General features: G+C 45.8%; 1 pseudogene; it reads right to left on the bottom strand.

Moving 5' to 3' along the window:
- Positions 1–8,444: 8,444 nt before the first annotated feature.
- The window catches only part of LOC144686216 (histamine N-methyltransferase-like), an 80,741-nt pseudogene continuing 64,967 nt past the window's right edge, over positions 8,445–24,218 (bottom strand).

Genomic DNA, 24,218 nt, shown 5'->3' with positions numbered 1-24,218 from the left:
AGCTCCTCTGAGGAGGAAGGGAGGGATAGAATAAGGAGGAGACCAGGACTGGACAATCATCCTTCAGGGCAGCCACCTTTGGGAGGCCAGGTGCAGGCACAAGGGTCGCAGGACCAAGAGGTTGTCCAAAGTGGAAGGGGCCGCAGAAGACCCCACTATCCTGCAGCCAGGGTATACAGGCGGTGAAGCAGCTACCTCAATATGTCTGAGGTGCAGTGCCAAAGGAGGGTCTGACCCTCAAGGGAGACAGTCAACTATATCTGTCAGATGATTGGACTTGAGATCTCCCCTAACTGTGTGGGTGGACACCCCATGCCAGAGGCTCTAAAGGCCACAGTTGCCCTCCACTTCTATGCCTCTGGCTCCTTCCAGGGATCGGTGGGTGATCTTTGTGGTGTCTCCCAATCAGCTGTCCACACTTGTGTCAAGCAGGTTACAGACGCTCTACCAGACGGGCATTGACCTTCATCAACTTCCACTGTAACCAGGCAAGTCAGGCACAGCGAGCCAGAGGCTTCGCGGCCATTGCTGGCTTCCCCTGCGTCCAGGGTGCAATAGACTGTACACATGTGGCCATCAAGGCGCCAGCAGGTGAGCCCGGTGCCTTCGTCAACAGGAAGGGATTCTACTCCATGAACGTGCAGATAGTGTGTGATCACAGATTGCTGATTCTACAAATTTGTGCAAGGTACCCAGGCAGCTCCCACGACGCCTACATCATCAGACACTCCCAGGTGCCGGGGCTCTTCAGTGCTCTGGCTCGGCTGGATGGATGGCTGCTGGGTGACAAGGGCTATCCCCTCCGAAGGTGGCTTATGACGCCTCTCCGCCATCCAAGAGCAGAAGCTGAGCAGCGCTACAATAGGAGCCATGGCACCACAAAGGCTGTGGTGGAGAGAGCCATTGGTCTTCTCAAGATGCGCTTCCGTTGCCTGGACTGCTCAGGCGGCGCACTCCAGTACCCCCCAGATCGTGTCTCTCTGATAGTGGTAGCATGCTGCGCTCTGCACAATCTTGCGCTGGAAAGGGGGGATGCAGTTGACGATGAAGACCTTAAGGCACTGGATGAGGCTGCACATGATGAATCCAGCAGTGGCTCAGAGGATGAGGAAGCACAGGGCGATGGTAAGGGGCAGCACGTTGACCCACTACTACACCAAGGAGGCAGGGACACCCGGGACAATTTAATCCAATGAACCTTCAGCTAGCTCCACACACATGGATCAGCAGGACCAGCATTGCCTGGCGCTTCCACACGTGGCACTTAGGTGCTACATCTTCCACCTCATCAGCTGCAACTAAGGGCTTAGAACAGAAACATCAATGTCCACTCAAACACTCACGAGATGTCTGTGAAACTTATAAATGCAGCCAACAAAAAAACACCAATGACATACCCGTGGAATGCCAAACATGCTTTATGCTTTAGTTTGCAGGTGCTACATCTGGGTGCCGACCCATCGCTTGGAGTGGCTTGTGAGACAGCCTGCTGGCTCTGCTGTCCTGTTGGCATCGATTACCTTGGCGGGTGTCCTTTGGTCTGTGAAGCCTGTGATGGCCCCGCCTGGGAGGGAGTGGCCAGTTTCAGAACTGGCACCTCCCCAGTTGTCGCAGCCTCAATGGATGCAACAGTCACTGGCAGAGGGGTGGAGGAGCAGATGCATGGGCACCGAGCACCCAGAAAATCTTGCACTTTGGGAATGACCACCCGTGGCCATTAGCGCTGTGAGGGCTTGCAGGTCAGAGCGTAACCCAATCAGAAGAGTCTCAATCCGATCGAACTCCCTCTCCATGAGAGTTGCCAATCTCTCAGTGGAGGAAGCGTGAAGCTCTGCCCTGAGGTTCATGTCTTCACTTACACTCTGCCTGGACTCCTCCATCGCAGAGACCATCTGAAGCACACCCTCATGCAACCCTGCCAGATGCAAACGTGATTCCTGCTGCTTGTCCTGCAGCTGCTGCGTTGGTGACAACTCCAGATGCACATCATCAGTACTGGACTCAGTATGTACCTGGTCTCCTGCAGCCCTCCAGCTGCTGGCACCATCAGCACTCTCTGTCCGTACCATCTCCTCCAGCGATTGTGAAGTGCCCTCTCCACTGTGACCCAGGACACTAGCCGACGGTAAATTCCTGACCAAAGTGTTTGCGTCTGCGCTGGTGCCTGGCTGGCTGAAATGATGTGCCGCAAGTTGCACGTCTTGGCCCTCAGGTGTGGAGGGGGGGCTGCAATGTCATTGGGCATGGCCATGCGGTGGTGATGCTGAAATTAACAACGAGGACAGTGCATCAGTTAGCGTATAGTCAGTTCAATCTTTCATCCCTTTCCCCCCAGCCTCATAAGTCGCTCACCCTTCAAGACCCTAAGGAGACGAACATTGGTGGGGTGGAAAAGAGTCAAGAGGATGCCCAAACATTAGTTTACAGACAAGCTGGTCAGATGGCCTCAGGAATGCCACATGGCATGTTATGTACCACGGGAGTGGGGAGAGTGCAGAGGTACCCAACCTGGATGCATTCTGGCCTGGAGAGTTGCGGGGCTGAGGAAACATTGCAAACGCTTGCGACATTTGCGGTGGATCACAGGAGATTGACATTATTGACCGTCATTCCATTAGGAGGGTCATAGAACGGGTGGGCAGAAGGCAACATTTCCCCTTGGCGCAGGGATGAGTAACGTGGTGGCATTTATTTAAGTTGAGTGCCATGAGGTTGACAGGTGAGGTGCTGAGGTCCTTTTGGACAGAGTAATGTGGGGCACACTACCTAAAGCGTGGTGTAGGTACAAACCCTCCTAAGATGCAAAATGTCTTTGGCTGTGCAGCAGCGATGTCATGGCATGTTAGACCATGGGGATAGTGGTCACAAATAGGATAAGGTGACTTTGGAAAGTGGTGGAGATGCGCATTCTCAAGGGTACAAGGGACCTTTGTGTATGACCCACATGTCAGAGTGTCTAAGTCTGTGAATGAGCAGTGTTGCAGCATTAACAATTGCAGCAACCATCAGTGGTTTGGATGGTGGGCAGAGTGGATGGGACTGTGGACCTCAAATATCTGGCGGCTGGACCCCAGCCTCACCGCCACCTGCCGCCCTGGCCTCCTACCTCCTCCCCAGCTCCATGGCCTGCTCCTCGAAGGTGGTGAGGTGCTGGAGCAGGGTGTACCCACCTCCAGTCCACTGGTGCTCCCTTAAATTGTGTTAGTTTTTGCTTGCAGAACAGAGAAGAGGATTTATTGGGGCTGATTGCTCATGTACTCTGCACGTGCACGCCGCACCCCAACCACAGTGGCCCATCTGAGGCCTCCAGTGGCTCATGCCCAGACTACTGGTGATCAGTCCCCAGAAGATAATATGGCTGCTCCCAACCCCCTCCCCCAACGGCCACCTTGGACACATTCAGCGTCCATCACTTTGAATAACACACGGATCTTCGCGCCCATGGCAAGGAGGCGCAACTAGGTGCGGTGCCAAGGCCAGCAGATGGTACTTGGCCACGACACCTTGAGTCTCCCCTTCCACCATCTCATCACCATCAATAAGACATGTGTTGGAGTTCTGAGTATGTGTCTAGCTGCCTCCCCTGCAGGTTGCCCCCAGACTACTCAAATGCGACAAACACCAAAATATGCTGCGGGGAGAACCCATCTTTTCCTCAACCACTAAGGCTGGTGTAAGCATGGTCAGTACCTGTTTGCCCACCCAGCGTGTGCCAAATGCCCAATGTAGTAACAACAGCAAATCGTGGGGTGGGGTGGGGGGGGGTGGTGGTGGCTCAAAGGCTAAGGCTACCTTCTGTGTCAAATAGCCAAGGCCGACATGGTACTCACCCATCCGGAGCACAGCAAATCATTGAATCTCTTGTGGCACTGCGTGCTTGTGCGCCGCACATCATCATGGGCACTTACAGCATCACCAACCTCCTCCTACGCCTGCTTAGTGACATGGGGGGCCCTCCTCCTCCCATCATCCGGATACAATGTATCCCAATGGCTGGACACCTCTTGGAGGAGGACAGCAAGGCATGCATCAGAGAAGTGAGGGGCACACTGGCCCCCCGCTGGCCTCTCCTGCAGCCTGCCCCCCTCCTCCTGCTCTTGTCCTCTGAGAGCAGCCTGTCTCTCTCTTCAAGTGGCTATGGTGAACTGCCTCAATGAGGCTGCCTGGCCGTTCTTTTTACAGACTGCCGGTTCCCCATTGGAACCGACGGTCTGAGCACGCCTGCCTCTGCAACAATTTTCCCGCTCTACACGGGAGCCGCTAACCCACTGGGTGGGCCTTAATTGGCCCGCCAATGCAAAATGGCGGCGCGGCCCATTTCAGCGGCAGCAATCGGCTGCCCGCCCGCCCAACAAGGGCAAAATTCTGCCCATAGTCTCTCATTCTCCTTCATGTATGTTTCTCTCTTTTTTAATATGTAAATTCTATTGTTTCATCTGTCTTTGAAACTGCATCTTCCTCACAATATAAAAACTTTCATGGCACCAATATTGCCAGAAACCTTTGGGAAAAATGAACACATTCCTTAGTCTTGGTTATCTGGCTAGTTGCAAACAGTCTGGGATCCCTTTGAAATCCAAATATCCTTTATTAATTTAAAATTGCAAATTCCCTTCACACCTTCCATGCTGAGTCAGCATGCAGGTTTACTCATTAGCATGTCAAGCACCTAGCTTCTTTTGATGATTTAAACTTGCAGTCTACTTTACTCCAAACGTAATTAAATCACACGCAGACAGACCCAACTATACTTACCCCCATAAACCTACTTCACAATAAACCATAAAATTATTATACTTTCATGACATAAGAAACAAATTGAATATCTAATGAATGAATTTAATGAGACTAAGGACCACTCAGGGATCATGGAAGAAAGATTCCAAAAGGAACTGAATGTCCATGTGAAGTTGTTAACCATGCATAAGGATTCTGCAAACAATACTGAGCTGAAAGAAACAGTTCATGAGCTTGAAAAAAGAATTGGAAAGAAAGAGACTCAACAAATATGTGGGTGCAAGCGTGAAATAAGTAGAAATGAAGGTTCCATTTCCGAAACCTCAACTTTCAAGAAGATGATGGCAGACCCCCATGGACAATGAAAATCCCAGTCCACTCCATGAATGACCAGGTACGGGACAAGCCCATGGTGTCCAAGCAAAGCAGATGAGTTGTCGTTAATGAGAAATTCAACTCTAAGGAGCGACAAAAGTGAATTAGATAGAGACAACCAAGTGCCAGAAACACAGAATACTACAGCTTCACCTACGAAACAACAAAGTCAGCCCAAAGCACCTGAGACCAGTACCACTCCACTGAATAGGAAAACAAGAAGATCTGAAAGAATCATCGAGCCTCCAGACTGTCTAAATTTCTAAAATTAGAAGCTTAGGCGGAGGGGTGGGGGGAGGGGGTGTGGGTTGCTGAGATGGGGAGAAGAATGGAAAAAGCATGGAGGGGGTGTATTGTAAATATATTTGGGGGGAGGTGGGAGGGGGACTTGGGGGAAGGTGTAGTATAAGAGTTTTCAGCATAGCAATGGTTAATATGGGGCTGGAGAACAGTACCACCCATAGTGTGCTGTAAAGAGTCACATGACAATCGATCTGGAACAGGGATGTTTGGACATGGGACTGACACGATCGAGAGATTTGAGCAGAAGTCAGCATGAGGGGAGCTCTTAGTCTCGGCTTTGCTTTATGTAAGTATGTATATCATAATGTGATATATGTACTAATGTGTTACCAATAAACAGTTACTGTTCAACTTTACAAGCCCCTGATCCTTTTCGTGAGACTTACTGAACCCTTAAAATGTTGGGGATGAGTGGAGGGCTTGAGGTACTATGAAGTGTATGGTGGGGGTGGGGGGGGGGGGGAGGGGGGGGTTGCTTTATGGGATTGGTTAAGGACATGAGGTGACATGGAGGGTATGGGGGTGGCCATGGGGTGAGTACAGGGGAATAGGTCGGCATGGAGGGTATGAGTGTTATGCGGGGTGGATGGGGGGCATGCAATGGCATGGGTTGGCATGGATGGAGTATGTGGAATGTGTGAGAGGGTGAAGGGTGAGGACCGAAGGGATGGCTTTTTGTTTTATTGGGTTTTTTTTTCAAACTTTCACAGTGTTGTTGCACAGTAGCAGGCCTTCTTGCCAGCCTCCTGAACCTGGCAGCCTCTACACTTGCTCTGGGGCAGTGGGCCTGACTCCCATTTCAGAATGAACATTCCAACCTCTGGGCCATTTTTTTCCCAGGTCATGTTCGCAGAACTGGGAAATGTCCTGGCTCTGCGCTCCTGACCCAGGAGCGAAAATCCAGGCCGTACAGTTTTGCTTGACTGCAGAGCTCACTTGAACCTCCAATCAAACTGCTCAATGTTCTGTAAAATTGCTTGCCTTACAAAGCTGATTGGGCTCCACTGAAAAAAATCTCCCTGGCTGATTGTGCAGATCAGTGAACGACTTTCCGGTGGCATTTTTCCCTCTTGACTCCTTTGGTATTCTTGGAGCTGCAATAGCTATCGAAATATGGTAACCTGCACTTGACACAAGATACACAGAGAGGTCTGGAGTTGATGTCACTGGCATCCACACTGCTGCTACTGAGGTTTTGGAAGTAATAAGATATGCACTACAAATTGATTCATTAATTAAAAATAGAAGTAATTTTTTGCAATGGGTTTCTGCCAACTTTTATATAACAAATAGGAAAAAGGGTTATTTACTGGAAAGGTTTTGGTGATTTCTGTTCAAGCGACTAAAATAGTGATAATTTTCTGCAGTCTGCATGTGCAAATGTATTCATCAAATAAAAAGAAAGAAATGAAATGCAGTTGCTTCAAAACTTACATTAATTTCCTCTTCTTTTATTCTTGCTTCACAAGTTTAATAGCAGTAAAAGTTTAAATGGCCATGAAATATAAGTTAGCTGAATGCCTGATGATGTTGTGCTTTTATCATATGTTGGTAATTCCTTGCATGACCTAGGAGAAAAAAAATGTCTAAATATTGATGCCATTATGAAGTATGAGGTGAAACAGAAAATCGAACCGCTCCCTCCTCGCTGCCCTCAGCCCCAATGCTTGAGGTTCCACATTCGGGTGAGTAAATTTCCAAACATTATCTTTTTGCTAACAGGCAACCCAAAGGTCTCCTGTCATCTGATACGGGGCAAAGCAATCTTGTTTCAGCTGAACAAAATAAGCAGCGGCCGTTCTCTGGTTCACTCCACAGTGCAAGGCCTTAACCAATCAGGGTAGGCCTGCCTGGTTAGAATTTAAACAGAGGTTGGCAGTTAACTGCCAATCATCAGTTAATGGGTGCATTCTCCATTGCAGCGCGTCTACCAATCAAGAGTCCAATCACCAACCAATCAACACTCTCATGAAATACAAATGTTATTCCCTTTACATTTAGCATTCTCGCAAATGTCCTGATGAGTGCAAGGCAAAAATCTTAAATATGTGTCTTTTTTACTGCGATACTTGGGTATTTATTTGAAGTGCTGTAACCTACAAAGCTATGGATCAAGTTGTGGAAAGTGGTGTTAGGCTGGATAGCTCTTTTTCAGCTGGCACAGACACAATGAATTGAAAGGCCCCCTCCTACAGAAACAGGACCATTTCCCTCATGTCAGGCTCAATGAGGCTCCAGCACCATGTCCGTGACCTGGGCACCCTTTTATCTGTCCTGGTGATCCATTTTCTTTGTTTCTAATTGTAGCCACTTGCAGTCTGTCAGTGCCACGTCCTTCTTAGAGCTGAAGGCTAGCAGGAACACATGCTAACCTCACAGACGGTTAGTCCCACCCATGAGCGTGCAGTCAGCCAGCACCACGGATCGTGCTTGGCTGCAATGCTCCATTAGGGCAAATGAGAAGGACAAATCAGTTCAAAATGTTCAAATCCCATTAAAAATCAGTAATACTGGCACCAGCAATACTGGAGTCCCATTTTCAGGTATACAAGACCAGTTCGGACAAGTTTTACTGGTACCCTTGATTCCCAAGTTTTACCCTTTTCATCCTTTTAAGGTGGAGGCAGCATGAAGGTTGCATGCTCGCTCGTGGGACTGGGCACTATGGAATCGTGACCTTTGCACCCAAAAACAGCTACAGGTCAACTTTGAGAGCAAATGAATTCATTCTGCTGCAACAAAAAGCCCTGCCATCAGTTCTTAGATGAACCAAAATAAGCTTTCCACAAGGAAAGCCATAATTCATAATTCAGTTACAAAAAGATGTTTTAAAAGCTCCAGCACTTAACCCAGGAATTTTAATGTTTAACCTTCTGGAGAAATATTTTTATAAGTTTGAGAACAACTTAGTGGATCAATTCAAACCATAATTGTTTGATCTTAACACCAACAAACCTGGACAAGGATATATAATCATTAAGAAAAATTTAAGTAAAGTTAGTTGATTAATGACAGTGATAGAAATCAAATCAATAGTCAATCACTATTGCATACAAATTATTATTGAAAATAATTTTCCCATTTTCCTCCCTTGAGGGCTGAGGTTGGCCTGAACTTCAGCCTTCAGATCTGCTGGAGCAGTTTTCCCGAAATGCACTATTTGTATAATGAAATCCAACAGAAGTTCCCTGTTTTCACTTGCTTCAATGAAACACTCTGTGATATCCACGTCAGAGGAAAGCTTATAGATCCGATGCTTCATTCTCATTTCATCAAGCGTTTTGTGGACATCGGGAAAAAGATGAATGTTCGGAAACTGAGGCATAACAATTTCCCAGAGTGATTGAAATCCACTGTCATCTGTTATTAATAACATTTGAACAATGTTAAAAAAAATACTTATTTAATGAAAATATAGATTTCCTCTATTTTTTTCTGTCGTGATGGTATTTTACAATTTATTTACGTTTTTTGGAAAAGAAGATACTCTGGTGTAACACGTGTGGCATATTACCCAAAGAGCATTAGTGCGTATATATCTTTAATGGTTGGAATAAATTTTCTCTTATTACGTTTAATATGTAGCTTCTTGTTAGCACCTCACTATTGGAAACATTCTATCAGTAGTCATCCTATCATGGAAAAATATCACAGCTCAGCTTACCATCACCTTCTCAAGGGCAATTAGAGATGGGCAATAAATGCTGGCTTAGCCAGCGATGCCCTCATCCCATGAATGACTAAAAAGAACATAAAGGCTTCTCAGCTCCAGTGAATAAAAATCACTAAATTCTGAAGTCTTTCTTGCTAACTGTAAACGCTCACCCCCATCAACATCCTAAAGAATCTACATGAGGCAGGGCAGATGAGCAGGACTCTGACTTTGGAGAGGGGCCAGGTGCTCGGCTCTGCCCACAGCAGAGTATACCCTACGGGGCACTGGGTCCCCACCAGCAGTGGTTGAGCAGGGGTAGGGCCTTAACAGGGAAATCAGTTGGACCGGTGGGTCTCATTGGGATGAGTAGAGATGCCCTTGGAAGGCTGGGGTTGAAGCCCGAGGCCCGAAATCAGAGGGGGCAGAGTCTGCAGACCATAGTGCATGCTGGAGAAGCCTGAGAGACAGAGAGAGGAGAGCAGGGCAGCAGCAAGGAGCAGGAGCAGAAGCCTGAGGCTGCTGGGTCACAGCATTAAGGAGCCCTGGCCGTGAATATGGCAGACTGAAGCCGCTGATGGTGGCTGGAGCACCAGGAAGTGGCAGTGGAGCAGGCAGTTGGGGAAGACCTAGCCGGGCCTCCTGGAGAGCATTCCTGAGTTCGAGAGACCACAAGCAGAGGGTGATCCCCTTTGTATGTGGGAGACAGGGTACTCTGGGTCACATGGTGATGGGAAGTAAGCAGTAGGAGTTCCACCAACTGAACTCTGCTACCCGGCTGATTAGAGATCAGGACTTAAGCACTCAACAGTATCCTTATGGATCCAGAGCATTAGCCATAAATATCCATTGTAAATAGTTTGTTTATCTCAGCTAAGCTTCTCCATTAATGTTTAACAAGATTTGATGTCAGTGAACTAAAAGATCCCTGTTTTATAACTTACATGCAGTCCATCTGCTTGAACTTCACATTACGTATGCCCTACCTTTTCCATTGTTACTATAGACTTCCTGTAAAAGATTGCCCCAAAATTGCACACATTATCCCAGATGTGACTGAGTTTAGATTTTTGTTCATGTTCCATATGTCCACTGTGAACTGATTTTAGCTCAATTACATTAGTGAGGTAGTGGGAAGTGGATCAATGCAGGAAATCATATGTTGCTAAAGGCACAGGCTTTCTGAATTAGCTATGAAGGTTCCAGTGGAGTGATCTTCCTCCAAACGGATGGTCAGAGACTGCTGCAGCAAACTGGGGAATATACATGGCAAGAGGTGGCAGAAACTATGAAAGGGACTTTCAATACACTTTGGTGCTACCCATTATAATGCTTATTTACTCATTACTCATGTAATGTTATGCTTTCAGCACCCTCTACAACTGCAGCAGCTTTAGACTCTTGAAACCATTTTTCTCTCCCTCTCTTCCTCTTTTGATTTTTCCCATGTTACATGAGGCTGCAACAAAGCTGGTTGATCGCCCTTCATATCAACCATCATTTTTGGATTTGTTGGTGGTATTAACAAATGCCCTTCCTGTCACTAATACTCACCCTTCAGACCATTTAACATTTTCAATTTATAATAGATATATCAATGACTAGATGTTTGAGGGCCAATCTGTTGAGATTTCTGTGATCATAGTTGCTCATTTACAATGTTCAGTATTGACAACTATCCTCTGTTTTGAGTTATCAAGTCAATTCATTGCACACAATATAATTATTTACTTTGTTCCACGAGCTGCTCCAACAGTTGCAATCTTTTTACACACATAAGAGATTGTATAGAATGAAACATCAGGAGGAAGATCAATAGCAAAGATAAGAAATTTGTTAATCATTTTTCCCCTGTAGAATTTCAGTCTGTAAAGACATCCTGAGTGCTAGAATATCAAAAACACTGGACAATCACATACCTGAAGTATGGATTATTAACAATTTGCCATTAGTTTCCAGAAGACAATGGAAATACTTGATGGTATCCTGCACACTTTCCACAAAATACAGCATCTAGACAAGAAAAAAACGCTGAGAAAGACTTCGGATTGGAGGGGAATAAGATTAGGCAGAGCCTGCTTCTGCCAGGATTGCACTCTGTTTTCTTTCATCTGTCACTTTCCTGTCATGGAAAATGTGAACAAATTTGCTGTTGCCCCAAGGAACAACATCTGGGGGAGTTTTGCAGAGTGTGGGAATCATACCAAAAATACCCTTCTGAGGCCTCAGCAGACAGCAAATGTGTTCTCTTATAGCCTTTGGACTGGATCTTAAATCCAAGGCAATGAATCCCAGGGGGAGATCACTTACCCATCCCAAATCTCCTGAAAAAGCTGAAGATTTTCTTCTCCAACGGTTCCTTTCAGGCCTTCTCCTTTTCACCGCTGCAAGATGACAATACTCCAATAGTCCAGCCTTCTGTCAGGATGGGAATTGCTGGCACAATATTCTGACCCTAAATTTCCTGTAGAGATTCTACAATGGTGTAAGAGTAATGGAGCAGACACTAAGCCTGAATACAAAGACCCAGTCCCCAACCCAAATTATAGTGATGTTAATTGTATCAATTATACTAATATGCGGGGCAGACACACACTCCAGGAAGGATGCTTCAGCAACACTCGGAGACAGAGAACGCCTGGAGGTACTGTTATAAGCTTCTGCAGACTTTCCAATTTCTGGCAAAATCTGAGATCTGGGTTGACCTTCCCTGAATCCTTTATAAAGTGCACATTAGGCAGAATTGCCAAGAACAATGTGAGACCACATCTGGAGTATGTGTACAGTATTGGTCTCTTTATTTAAGGAAAGATGTAAATGCGTTGGAAGCAGTTCAGAGAAGGTTTACCAGACTAATACCAGGATTGGGCAGGTTGTCTTATGAGGAAAGATTGGGCAGGTTAGGCTTGTATCACTGGAGTTTAGAAGAGTAAGAGGCAACATGGTCAAAACCTTTAAAATCCTGAGGGGTCTTGACAGAGTGGATGCGGGGAGGATGTTTCATCTTGTGAGAGAATCTAGAATTAGGGGTCACAGTTTAAAAATAAGGGGCCACTTATTTAAGACAAAGATGAGGAGAATTGTTTTCTCTCAGAGGGTCGTGAGTCTTTGGAACTCTATTCTTCAAAAGGTAGTGGAAGCAGAGATAGATAGATTCTTGATGAACAAGGGGGTGAAAGGTTATCGGGGGTGGGCGGGAGGTTACAGTCAGATCAGCCATGATCTTAGTGAATGGCAGAGCAGGCTTGAAGGGCCAAGTGGCCTACTCTTGCTTCAAGTTCGTATGCTCATAGTCTGAAATCATTGCATTGCGTGGGCACTGAGGGCACCAATATTGCAGTTTTACACAGCAAAACTGAATGTCTCACCCACTGTATATAGGGGGTATTTAGGGCGGGAAATGGGATATTCCAGCAATTCCTGCCCTCCCACTGCCTTTTCCATGTGGTGGGTTGGGATAGCAGCGTGCACTGCAGACTAGCCCCAGTAGGGCCTGAGGAATTAACTGCAGCTGTTTTTGGAACTGCAGATTTAGTGGAAGGTCCCCAATCCCATTACTTTCCATTTTCCACCCAGCACACTTTCAAAACTCATGGTAAACTGCCACTGGGTCCAAATCCTGGAACTCCCTTCCTAACAGCACTATGGATGTACCTACACCACATGGACTGCAGCGGTTCAAGAAGGCAGCTCACCACCACCTTCTCAAGGGCAACTAGGGATGGGCAATAAATGCTGACCCAGCCAGTGAAGCCCACACCCTGTGAATGAATAAAAAGAAAGAAAGATACACCCACCCTGTAATGAAGAAATTAGATTACATGAGAATCATCTCAAACAATAAATATTAATAGTAACTGTAGTCCAATGAAATCAACCTTGCTTCTCAGAGGTTTTTGCAATACTTTAGAACCACAAAATACACATGTAATTTTAGAAGTTGGAATACAACAGAAGACCATCTCATTTAAAGAAAAAAGCACTAGCAAACATCACAGTATTAATATAATTTTTATCAATTTCTCCCCTTTCATCTGAAGGCATTGATGTATGCTGGATTACAGTCTCATGGGGTTAACAAGCACCATAACTAAACAGCTATATTTCACCTGTTAGCACCAAAAGTGAATGGCACTGAATTATTTGATTATGGGTAAACGTTATCACGGCCAAACATACTTCTTCCTTCTCCCAGCTCCCATAAACAGGCAATTTCCAGAGAAAGGAAGAAAATCTGAATCAGTGTTATTATGGATGTATATGAATACATGTAGTAAAGTAAATAAGATTGAGGAGTTACAGGTGCAGATTGCCAGGTGGAAATATGATATTGTGATGATAACAGAGACCTGGCTTAAGGAAGGGCAGAATTGGATGTTAAATATTCCTGGATACAAGGTGCTCAGAAAAGATAGGAAAGGAAGAAAAGGAGGAGGGGTGGTAGTGTTGGTTAAGGAGAGCATTGCAGTTCTGGAGAAAGAGGGTGTTCCAGAGGGTTCAAGGACAGAATCAATTTGGCTAAAGCTAAGGAACAAAAAGGGTGCAATTATATTGCTCGGTGTAGTCTATAGACTACCAACCAGTGAGAAGGACGTAGAAGAACAAATCTGCAGGGAAATGGCGAAGAGATGCAAGCATTATAGAGTAGTTATAATGGGGGACTTTAATTACCTGAATGTAGGCTGGAACAGTGGTAGTGTAAAGGGCAGACAGGCAAAAGTTCCTTGATTGTGTTCAGGAAATTTTTCTACACAGTATGTGTCAAATCCAACAAGAAAAGGCGCACTGTTGGACCTGATTCTTGGAAATGAGCTGGGCCAAGTAGATAAAGTGTAAGTGGGGGAGCATTTAGGAGGCAGTGATCATTGTATTGTACATTTTAGGATGATGATAGAAAAGGGCAATAGATAATCCAGAGTAGGAAAAATTAACTGGATGAGAGCCGACTTTGATGAGGCAAGAATGGAGCTGGGCCAGATAGACTGGCGGGAAAAACTGTAGTTGAACTTTGAGCTACCTTCAAAAACAGGATTGGTTCGGACACAGTCAAGGTATATTCCATTGAAAGGGCAAAGAAATCCAGAGCTCCTTGGATGAAAAAGGAGATAGAAATTAAGATAAAGAAGAAAAAGTGTGCTTATGACAGGTATCAGGTAGAAAATACAATTAAGAGCCTAGAGAAATACAGAAGGTTCGGAGGGGAGGTGAAAAAGCACATTAGAGAAGCGAAGAGGAATTATGAGAAAAGACTGGCAGCCAACATAAAGGGGAATCCCAAAGTCTTTTATAGGCATATAAATAGTAAAAGGGTGGTAAAAGGAGGAATAGGGCCAATTAGGTACCTAAAAGGGGATTTACACATGGACGAAGGGGCCATGGCTGAAGTATTAAATGAACACTTTGCATCCATCTTTACAAAGGAGCTGGATGCTATCCAGGCCTAGTGACGGACAAGGAAACTCTGTCACTAGAAGGGTTTAAAATTGATAAGGAGGAAGCTTTGAATAGACGGTCGGCACTTAAAGTTGACAAAGCACCGGGACTGGACAAAATGCACATGGTAATCAGCTGACATAAGTATAAACATAATGCCATGAACAATACTATTGCCAGCATGAAGATATTACATGAAAAGAAAGGATTCCTTTTAAATGGACTCTGTGAACTCCAGAATGGCTGCTGATGCTTCACCTGACTGTTGAAACTTTAACATCCTAGCAAGATTTCTGAAAAATTGCAAATTGGAATATAATGGACAGGGTTCTCCCTTAAATGGACATGCCTAAACAACACTCTTCTGTGAAACTTCACACCTGCTATTGTCAAGGTTTAATCCAAAACACAGGTACAATTAACTCCCAGAATCTCTGACTCCAGGTCTGCCATGTAACAAAGGAGGGCTATCGAGACTGAGTATCCAAAATGAAGAAGTGCTAAAGACCACTATCTACCTTGTACTATATATCAATGGCTTTTGACCATGTGACTGAAACTCCTTCTTCACTATGAAAAACAATAATTTATTTTCCACTTTGTATCAATGGTCATTTATCATGTGATTGAAACTGCCCTCTGATTTTAAAGTCCTTTTATCCAAAAACTGAGAGAGAGACTGGGCGGTCTACAGAACACCAACAATATCACAACTGCCAATGAAAGGCTGTGTCATCTTGCATTCAAGTCCTGTGAGGCTTAAAGTATTTTAAAAGCCTCCTCCGACCTGTTTCAAACAGCTGCAAGTTGGCCTGTTAGAAATTGTACCTCCAGTTACATTAGTCATCAGGACCTGTCTAAACAACCTGGTGAACAGTTCTACTTTGAAGGAATCCTGCAGTTAATCCGGGTTTGACCCCAACCATCTGAACTTACCAGGACATCAATTCCAGAGTGGGAAATGTTCCCTTCTTCACAGGGCTCTCAAACACACGTGAACTGCTAACTATTCTGTTTGGTTTTAGTACTTGTAGAAGTGCACTATCTTCTTTAATTGCATCTTTCTTAGGTGTATGATGTGTGATTGATGTAGCATTAGACTTTCTGGGGTGAGTGTGTGAATATTTACTCCCACAGAACATTCCCCCCCAACCTTTGGATTCCCCAACACAGGATTCCCCCCACCTCAGGACTCTTACTGCCCACCCCCCAACAAGCCCTCCCAAAATCGTTACATCCCATCAAAAGGCTTGAGTCCAACTTTCAGTCCGAACCCCTGGGGTCCGACCCTACCCAATTCCCCTCCTATGGCCCGAACCGACTTAACTGTCACCCCCCCCCACCCCCCCCCACCAACACCGAGGCCTGACCTGTCCGGACCCTTCTCCTGTGGCTCAACCAGCACTCCCCCGAGACCCAACCTTCTGCCCCAAGCCTCTCCAAGGCAAAACCCAACCATCCTCCCCCACCCCCGAAAAAAATAGCCTCCCTGAAATCCTACCCTCTTACCTTAGACAATTACCTTCTCCCTGGCCTGTCAAGGACCTTTAAACTTGGTTAGACCTTTAACTTACCTGGTTTGTGGCAGCTTGTGCCATAACAAATGGGCGTGGCCTCCTTGTATCTGACAGAGCTGCCCTGGACGCTAGGCCCTGGGGACAAGCTGCACTCTCGGATCTCACCAGGCCTGAGTCAGAAGGTCGGTTAAGATAGGGTCAAAAATAATTTTGTGTAAGAAAGTAGGAGTGGAGTGTTATTCTGAGGAGTGCTGTGCAGAACTCAGGGGAAGTCAGACTCTGATGATAGGCACCTAAAAGTGTGATGTCACTCACCTTTATTGCCTTTATTAGATCATTAAACCTCTTGCGGAACTGCACCCAGCTGTGAGGGACCAGACTCCTGCTGCTGCTCAATATCTCACTGACCACCTGGCCTCTTCCTTACTTCCGCTGGGAGCTTCCCTTCGGTCCTTCAGCACCGGAAGCATGAGCTCCCAGGAAGAGACAGTGAAATGTGGGGTCTGGCAGGGGAGAGTCGGGGCAGGTGGAGTCTATGTGTGCCTTGCTATGTCTTCCTGCCATCCTTTGTCTTTTTTCTGCCTTCAGAAGCAATGTTGGTTGCAGCTATTCTGACCCCTGCTGGTATTCCTCTAAATAGACACCCTACTTTTGACAGAGTGTCAGTCATCGTCATGGGCAGAATTTTGAGGTCAATGGGCGGGCGCGGTCGGCGTGACTGGGAGCAGCCGGGAAATGGCCCGCAGCCCGCGATCGGCCCCTGACCGCGATTTCATGCTGGTGGGCCAATTAAGGCCCGCCCAGTGTGAAACGCGCTCTTCACTGCTTGGGCAGAGCTGAGTGGGGGCCTGTCAGCCGCCAGGTCCAATGGCGACCCAGCGGCCAGCGTAAAAATGGTCCAGGCAGGCCAGAAAGGCTGCCACGGAAAGACGTCTGTTCTGCGTAATCTTGATGGAGTCGAGTGTGGCTGGAGATGCCAGGCGGGAGGACAGGTTATGTGGGCGCTCGGCTCCCCGCTTTTCGGGTAAGTGCCTCACGGTCCTGCTGGAGAAGGTGGCTACCAGGAGGGACACCCTTGTTTCCAGAGATGGGAGGAGGAGGCCATTGCACCTCACAAAGAGGGCAAGGGAAGAGGTGGCAGCGCTTGTGAGCAGCCATGATGTGGTGCGGCACACATGGGCTAATGCCGGAATCAGTCCAATGGCCTGCTGCACTCAGGAACAGTGAATACCGCATTGGCATGGGTCAGCCTGAAAAAGTGTTAAGGTGTGGCCGTCCCCCTGTGGACCTCAGGGATGCTAGAGTCTGAGTGCCAACCATCAATGAAGCCAGGGCTGGCCAAGGTGGGGTGAGCCCTTGCTGCTTGGACTGAGTGCCTTGTGGTTCAAGGGCTATGACTCGGATGTGCCCTGCGAAGTGTTCTTCAGGGCTGGCCAGGCTGCAATGGCGCTGCAGGTAGATAGTGGACTAATCAATGCTCCTCTACCCTTTCAGGAGAAGACAAGCCATAACCAAGCAGAGAGGGCACGTGCAGGCGGAGGCCCACCCAACCTGCTGCTGCTCAGCAGGTTCGAGCAGGATACCTTAGAGATAGCAAGCTCCCCGTGCAATTGGGCGTGGAGTGGCGGGGGTGCTAGATGAAGGTAAGAGCGCAGTGCGCAGAGGTGGTTGTTTCAGATTGTCCAGCCATTCTTGTGTAGTCTCTTCATTGATGGGAGCCTTGAACCTGGAGTCCCCATTGATCATTGGAAGGTGATGGCACCATGATGCAGATCTCCATTGTCTCACCAGGGTGCCTGGCATGCACAGTGACAGTGTGGTGACTTTAACTAATGACATGTCCTTGTTCTCCCTTTTAGATTCTCCAGCAAGCACTTGCTCTCTGGACCCTGAAGGGCTACCCCTGATGCCGGAGACCCAAAGGGCTTCACTTGCACCTGCTTCACACCCGCTCTCTAAAGCAGGCACCAGCGCAGATACCAGCACCTCAATGGGCATTAGATCAGCAGTTGGCATGTTGGTGCATATTGATGAGGGCACTTCACATTCGCATGTGGTGCAGGTGGAGGCAGAGAGTGCCCAAGGCGCAGGCAGTCAGAGGACTGCTGGGAACCAGGATGATGCTTGGTTGAAGGCAGATGATGAGCCTCTGGAGTTGTCCATTAGACAGCAGATGCTGGATGTCCAGCAGGATGCGTGGGAGGATCTGGCAGACATCAATGAGGAGCTGCATGCCATGGTCTCTGTTGTGGAGGAGTCCATGCAGAGCATGAGCACCATGTTGGCCTTCATGGCCAAGCGCACAGCCCCCTCTATCGAGAGTGGAGACTCTCTTGGAGAGGCAGCTCCAGGGACAGAATTAGGGGTTCCTGGGATTGCGCTCGGACCTGCAAGCCCTCACACAGGCACTGACTTCAGGTGGTCAATGCCACTGTGGGAGATGTATGAGGCACCCAGTATCCCAGCTAGGTGCCCGTCCATCCATGATGAGCAGGGAGGTCCAAAGCAACCTCACGTTGGTGCATGAGCAGTTAGTTGTCTCTACAGGCTTCTCTCAGAGTGCTCTAGATGACATCTGTAGCTCCTCCGCCCCTCTGCCAGTGACCATCGCATCTGATGAGGCTGTGATGACTGGGGAGATGCCAGCCGTGGCACTGGCCACTCCCTCCCAGGTGGGGCCAGCACAGGCTCCATTGGCCGGACGACAACCGCCAAGGTCATCAAGCCCATCAAGACATCAGAGTCAGCAGGCTGTCTCCAATGCCAGTGCCAGAGAGGGGTCGGGGCGGGGCAACAAGATGTAGCATTCGCAAACGTAAGTTTAAGGCACCATGAGCAAGAGAGGGACAGTTCATGGATGGTTTTGTGTTCATTTATTTTGATTCATACGTCTGCTTGTGTGGACATCAACACCAGTAATTATAATGCCATAATGATTTCAGTGTGACAATAACATTAAATCTGCTTTGGTTCTGATGGCCTGAGCATGCTTCATATTTTTTCTTTCTAGTGCAGGGTATGCCTGTATGTAATGCTAGATGTGAGTGGCTGGATATTTTATTCTTTTCTGTAGTTTTATGCTTATTCCCCTGTAATAATATAACATCATGGAAATCCAGGGCCGAAGTTCATGGCCGTCGCATTCCACCAGCTAGAAAGCTGGAGGCAACATCACCACAGCCCTTTCTGGGAGCCTCGATGCGACTGCACACCTATCAGGCAACTAACTGCCTGGTGTCAGGGCTTCCATCCCTTCAAGCGACCCAGTGCGCATTATTCTTGTGTTTTCTACAGAATAAAATGCAAGCGATCCATCAACATTCAATACTTGATCCCTATTCTTCATATGTTATAGCCAATCTATATTTGATTAAATACTCTGTGCCGGATGATGAAATATATGTTTCATAAATATAACAGGTACATCATTAGATACAGAACAATGGACACTGCAGCACCTACCTGAACCACTTCCTACCCCCAGGACATTTAGACAGGAAACTCCCTTTTGCCCGATGCTGCAAAGGAAGAAAAGTTTTACTTTGAACAGACATAAACAAATCTGAAATGGCGTTTGTAACAAAGAACAAAGAAAAGTGCAGCACAGGAACAGGCCCTTCGGCCCTCCAAGCCTGCACCAATCATATTGCCTGTCAAACTAAAACATTTTGCACTTAACAAATGGCTTCACTGAACAATGGCTATGTAGATCTGAATTTTAACATGAAAAAGGATAGCAGTTAGTTTATACAGCTGTAAAGCAAAAGTTATCAAATCATTTGAACTATTTCAGCTAATAACGAAGAAGAAAACGGCCTGTACTTGCAGTAGGAATGATGATGAATCTATCAGCAATCCTCTGAAACTGATGGCAACTTCTGGAGTCCACACATACAGTTAAACATGGAAATCCAAAAGTTGCTGTCAATTGTTCCATGCATCTACACAAGTTGCATTGTGAGGTCCAGAATGCAATCAATTCAAAATCAGTGAACTGATAAAAACACACACTCTTGTGCTCTTAATATTACAAACAAATGCTTGGAAAAGTTACACCTTGTTTAACTGCCAAACAGCCTCACTGACTCTGAAAGTTTAATTTTATATGTGCTGAATGTCTAATTTTTCCATTATGACAAGAAATTCCACATATGTTTTCTTTCTTTTAAAGGTGATGATACTTTAGCTTCCACCTGAATCTCATGTATATGTCCCAATCATTTATTTCCCTATCTGTAAAATTGAAAAGTTACCAGATTCAGTGGTTTTTACTTCCTGGTTTCCACTCTGCCAGAATAAGGCAATGTGATGAGCTGTATTCCCTGCCCATTGCTATTGAATAGCTGGAGATCCCATTGACTTGGCATCGGATTCAAACTGACATCTGGAAAGGGGAAATTCGTGCAACAGAGATCTCTATATTGTGAGATTTAAAAACAAGAAACCTTGTGACTTTTAACTTTAACAGGTGCTGTATCATCCATATATTCTGTAACCATTTGGAACATTTCTTTTCACCAATACTTGACCAAGCATCCGAAATTATGGTGATTGGAACATCACAAGACTGTTGCACCTGATGAATACGTAATATGCCAATTTTCCTTTTTCAAGTGTATCACACTGTTATACTGCTGATATACTGAGTGAGAATTTATCAGAGGTTAAGCTGCTTTACCAGACGTGCAGCTCAAGTCCAATTTCCCTTGTGTTATTATTATGACTGCACAGTCAGTAGTGTTCTGCACTACAGTAATATAATCAAGGTAAAAATGTAAATTATAAAAAGCATGTGCTTTATATACATATATAGAAAAATGTATTCATTTTATTCATACTGAATATAGAAAATTTATGTCAACTGTTGTATTCATTGAAGTTCAATTTGTTTATCTGTACGACATGATGCCTGCAGAGGTTTAACAACTCATTCTTCAGTCAATGCAGGGAAACTGTTGGGAAATTTCTGTGTGATACCGATCTATAAAGACTAGAAAGATCCCAGTTTCAATCCTTGGTCTTTGCCGAATTATCTAACATCAGTCAGACGCTGATACGGCATTAGATTTGGACTCAGCACGCTTGTTAGGGGTTCCCATTTTCAATTGATATTTAACTAATTGTGGAATATATTTTTGTTTTCATTTCCACTCCTCTCTGGTGAAATAGCCTCATAACCATTATTATCTCGGCTTATACGTGAAGATTGGCCAGTTTACTATAGTACTGGAATGCTGCCATTGTCCATCGAACTGGGAGAGGAATCATGAAAAGCTAAAGAAAAATGAATATTAAGATGCCAGATATGAAGCTATTTAGCAATGAGTCACTCTTCCAGCTAAAGCAGAATGTCATGGATTTAAGCTGCACCCTAGGATTTGGACACCTGATCTAGACTGATACTTCATACACCTATTTATGGTGGCTCCCAGAAAAGCGAATTCCTAAAGAACTCCTCACTGTACGCTTCTATCTTTGGCTATCCACTGTAACTGTTTGCCCTTTCTCTCCCAATCTCCTCCCTTTCCTCACTCCCCTGGCTCTAATAGAGGGTGTTTTTAGCCCAAACCACAGGTTGACTGTTAGTTTAGGCTGCCAACTGCCCATTCTCTAACCATGACTGCTCTTTATTTTCCTCAGAGAGCAGTCGATCTTTTCAGCTATGGCTCATTTGGTAGCAATCTCACCTCTGAGTCAAAAGTTTCTGGGTTTAAGTCCTATCCCAAAAACCTGAGCACAAAAGTCTGGGCTGACACCTCAGTGCAGTAATGAGTGCTGTTTTCTGGGTGGCACTGTACATCAGGTGAGACGTTAAACTGAGGCCACATCTTCTCCCTCAGGTGGATGCAAAACATCCCATTTGCTATTTCAAATAAGTGCAGGGGAGATTTCCCTGGTGTCCTGGCAACTATTTATCCCTCAATCACCATCAGTTCTTTTTCTCATTTTCATTTTCAAATCCTTCCATGGGCATTCCCTCCCTGACTTTGTAACCTCCTGAAGCACCATTACCCTTTGAGAAACCTGCGTTATGCTATGATGTGCATGTACCTTTAAGAGAACTTTTCTTAAACTACTGACAATCATTATACACCTCGACAAGATATGATGTATTACATATAAACATACAAATTAGGAGCAGGACTAGGCCACTCAGCCCCTTAAGCCTGCTCCGCCACTCAATTAGATCATGGCTGATCTGATGGTAACCTCAACTCCACATTCCTGCTTACCCCCAATACCTTCCGCCTCCTTGTTAATTAAGAATCTATGTAGCTCTGCCTTAAAAATATTCAAAGACCCTGCGTCCATTACCTTTTGAGGAATAAAGTTCCAAAGTCTCATGAACCTCAGACAAAAAATTTCTCTTTATCTCTGTCTTAAATGGGCGAACCCTTATTTTTAAACAGTGTGACCTCTAGTTCTAGATTCTCCCACAAGAGAAACATCCTCTCCACATCCACCCTATCAAGATCCTTCAGGATCTTAAAGGTTTCCATCAAGTCGCTTCTTGAGCTTCTAAACTCCAGTGTATACAAGCCTAACCTGTCCAATCTTTCTTCAGAAGACAACCCACCCATTCCTGGTACAGGTCTAGTAAACCTTCTCTGAACTGCTTCTAACACATTTACACCTTTCCTTAAAAAAGGAGACCAGTAATGCACACAATACTCCAGGTGTGGTCACACCAGTGCCCTGTACAACTGAAGCATAACCTCCCTATTTTTGTAATCAATTCCCCTCACAATAAACAATAACATTCTATTATCTTTCCTAATAACTTGCTGTACCTGCACGCTAGCCTTCTGTGATCCATGCAGTAGGACACCCAGATCCTCTGAGCTCTGCAATCTCTCACCATTTAGAATATAAGCTTCTTTTTTAGTCTTCCTGTCAAAATGGGCAATTTCACATTTGCCCACATTATATTCCATTTGCCAGATCTTTGCCCAATCACTTAACCTATTTCCCTTTGTAGCCTCTTTATGTCCTCTTCACAATTTACTTTCCTACCTTTCTTTGTGTCACCAACAAATTTAGCAACCATACCTTTGGTCCCTTCATCCAAGTCATTTATATAAATTGTTAAAAAGCTGAGACCCCAGCACTGATCCCTGTGGCACTCATCACATCATGCCAACCAGAAAAAGACCCATTTATACCAACTCATTGCTTCCTGTTAGCTAGCCAATCTTCTATCCATGCCAATATGTTATCCCTTATACCATGAGCTTTTATTTTCTACAATAACTTGCAGGCAGTCAACAAGCAGCAGTGGGAGAAGGCAGATGTACTATAATTAATACCCAGTAAATATTTTCTCTATATATTCTTAATCTTCAAATAAGGAACCTACATTATTGTTTCACCAATCCTTGTGTATGTTTGGTACATTTACATTGAAGAAAAGAAGGATGTAACATGGTGACAGTAGAGGAAGCATATTTTTTGAAGATTGGACTACAAAATATACAAGGCTCAATCCTTCACACACAGCAGACAAAAAGAGCTAGTGTGAAAGTGAAACAATTATCAAGGCTCATTGGGCTGAATTTTGCCGTCGGTGAGCAGGTGGCGGGGCCCACTCGCCGATGCGCAAAATGATGCGGGATGTCGTCAGATGGAACCCCCAACGTCATCCTGCCCCATTTAAATCTTCAGGAATACGGGCCAACAGCAAAATCAGCTGCGGGGCCCGCCAGCCTGTCAATGGCCAATTAAGGCCATTGACAGGATCATTAAAACAATTAAAGAACCTGCCCGTCCAACCTTAAGGTTGGCGGGCAGGCCAGGAGCCCCGGCGAGGAATAGAAAAAACATGAAACTCATCCACCGGCGGCATGAAATTTCATGTAGGGATTTAAAAAGTTCAATAAAGTTTTAGTGAAATTTATGAACATGTCCCATTGTCACATGAGGGGGACATGTTAAGGATTTTTTTTTTCTATTTTTATTGTTTTTACAACTGTCAGCGATCTCCCTGAGGCAGCACATAGCCTCAGGGAGCTGTATGTTTTTTCGTGCACATGCACTCTCGCATTTGGGGAATCCCTCCTGCCCACACAGGGAGCGCATAGCCTTAATTGGCCTGCCCAGTTAAAATGACGGCGGGGCCCGCTTCTCCGGCGGGGATCGGCTCCCCGCCCTCCGGAGATTGGGTCGAGCCCGCCCACTCGGAAGGCAGAAAATTCTGCCCATTG

Source organism: Cetorhinus maximus, chromosome 11 (genome assembly GCF_964194155.1).
Source record: "Cetorhinus maximus chromosome 11, sCetMax3.hap1.1, whole genome shotgun sequence".
NCBI classification, from domain to species: domain Eukaryota; kingdom Metazoa; phylum Chordata; class Chondrichthyes; order Lamniformes; family Cetorhinidae; genus Cetorhinus; species Cetorhinus maximus.
Note: the sequence above shows the minus strand (reverse complement) of the source record. Positions and strands in the feature narration are given on the sequence as shown.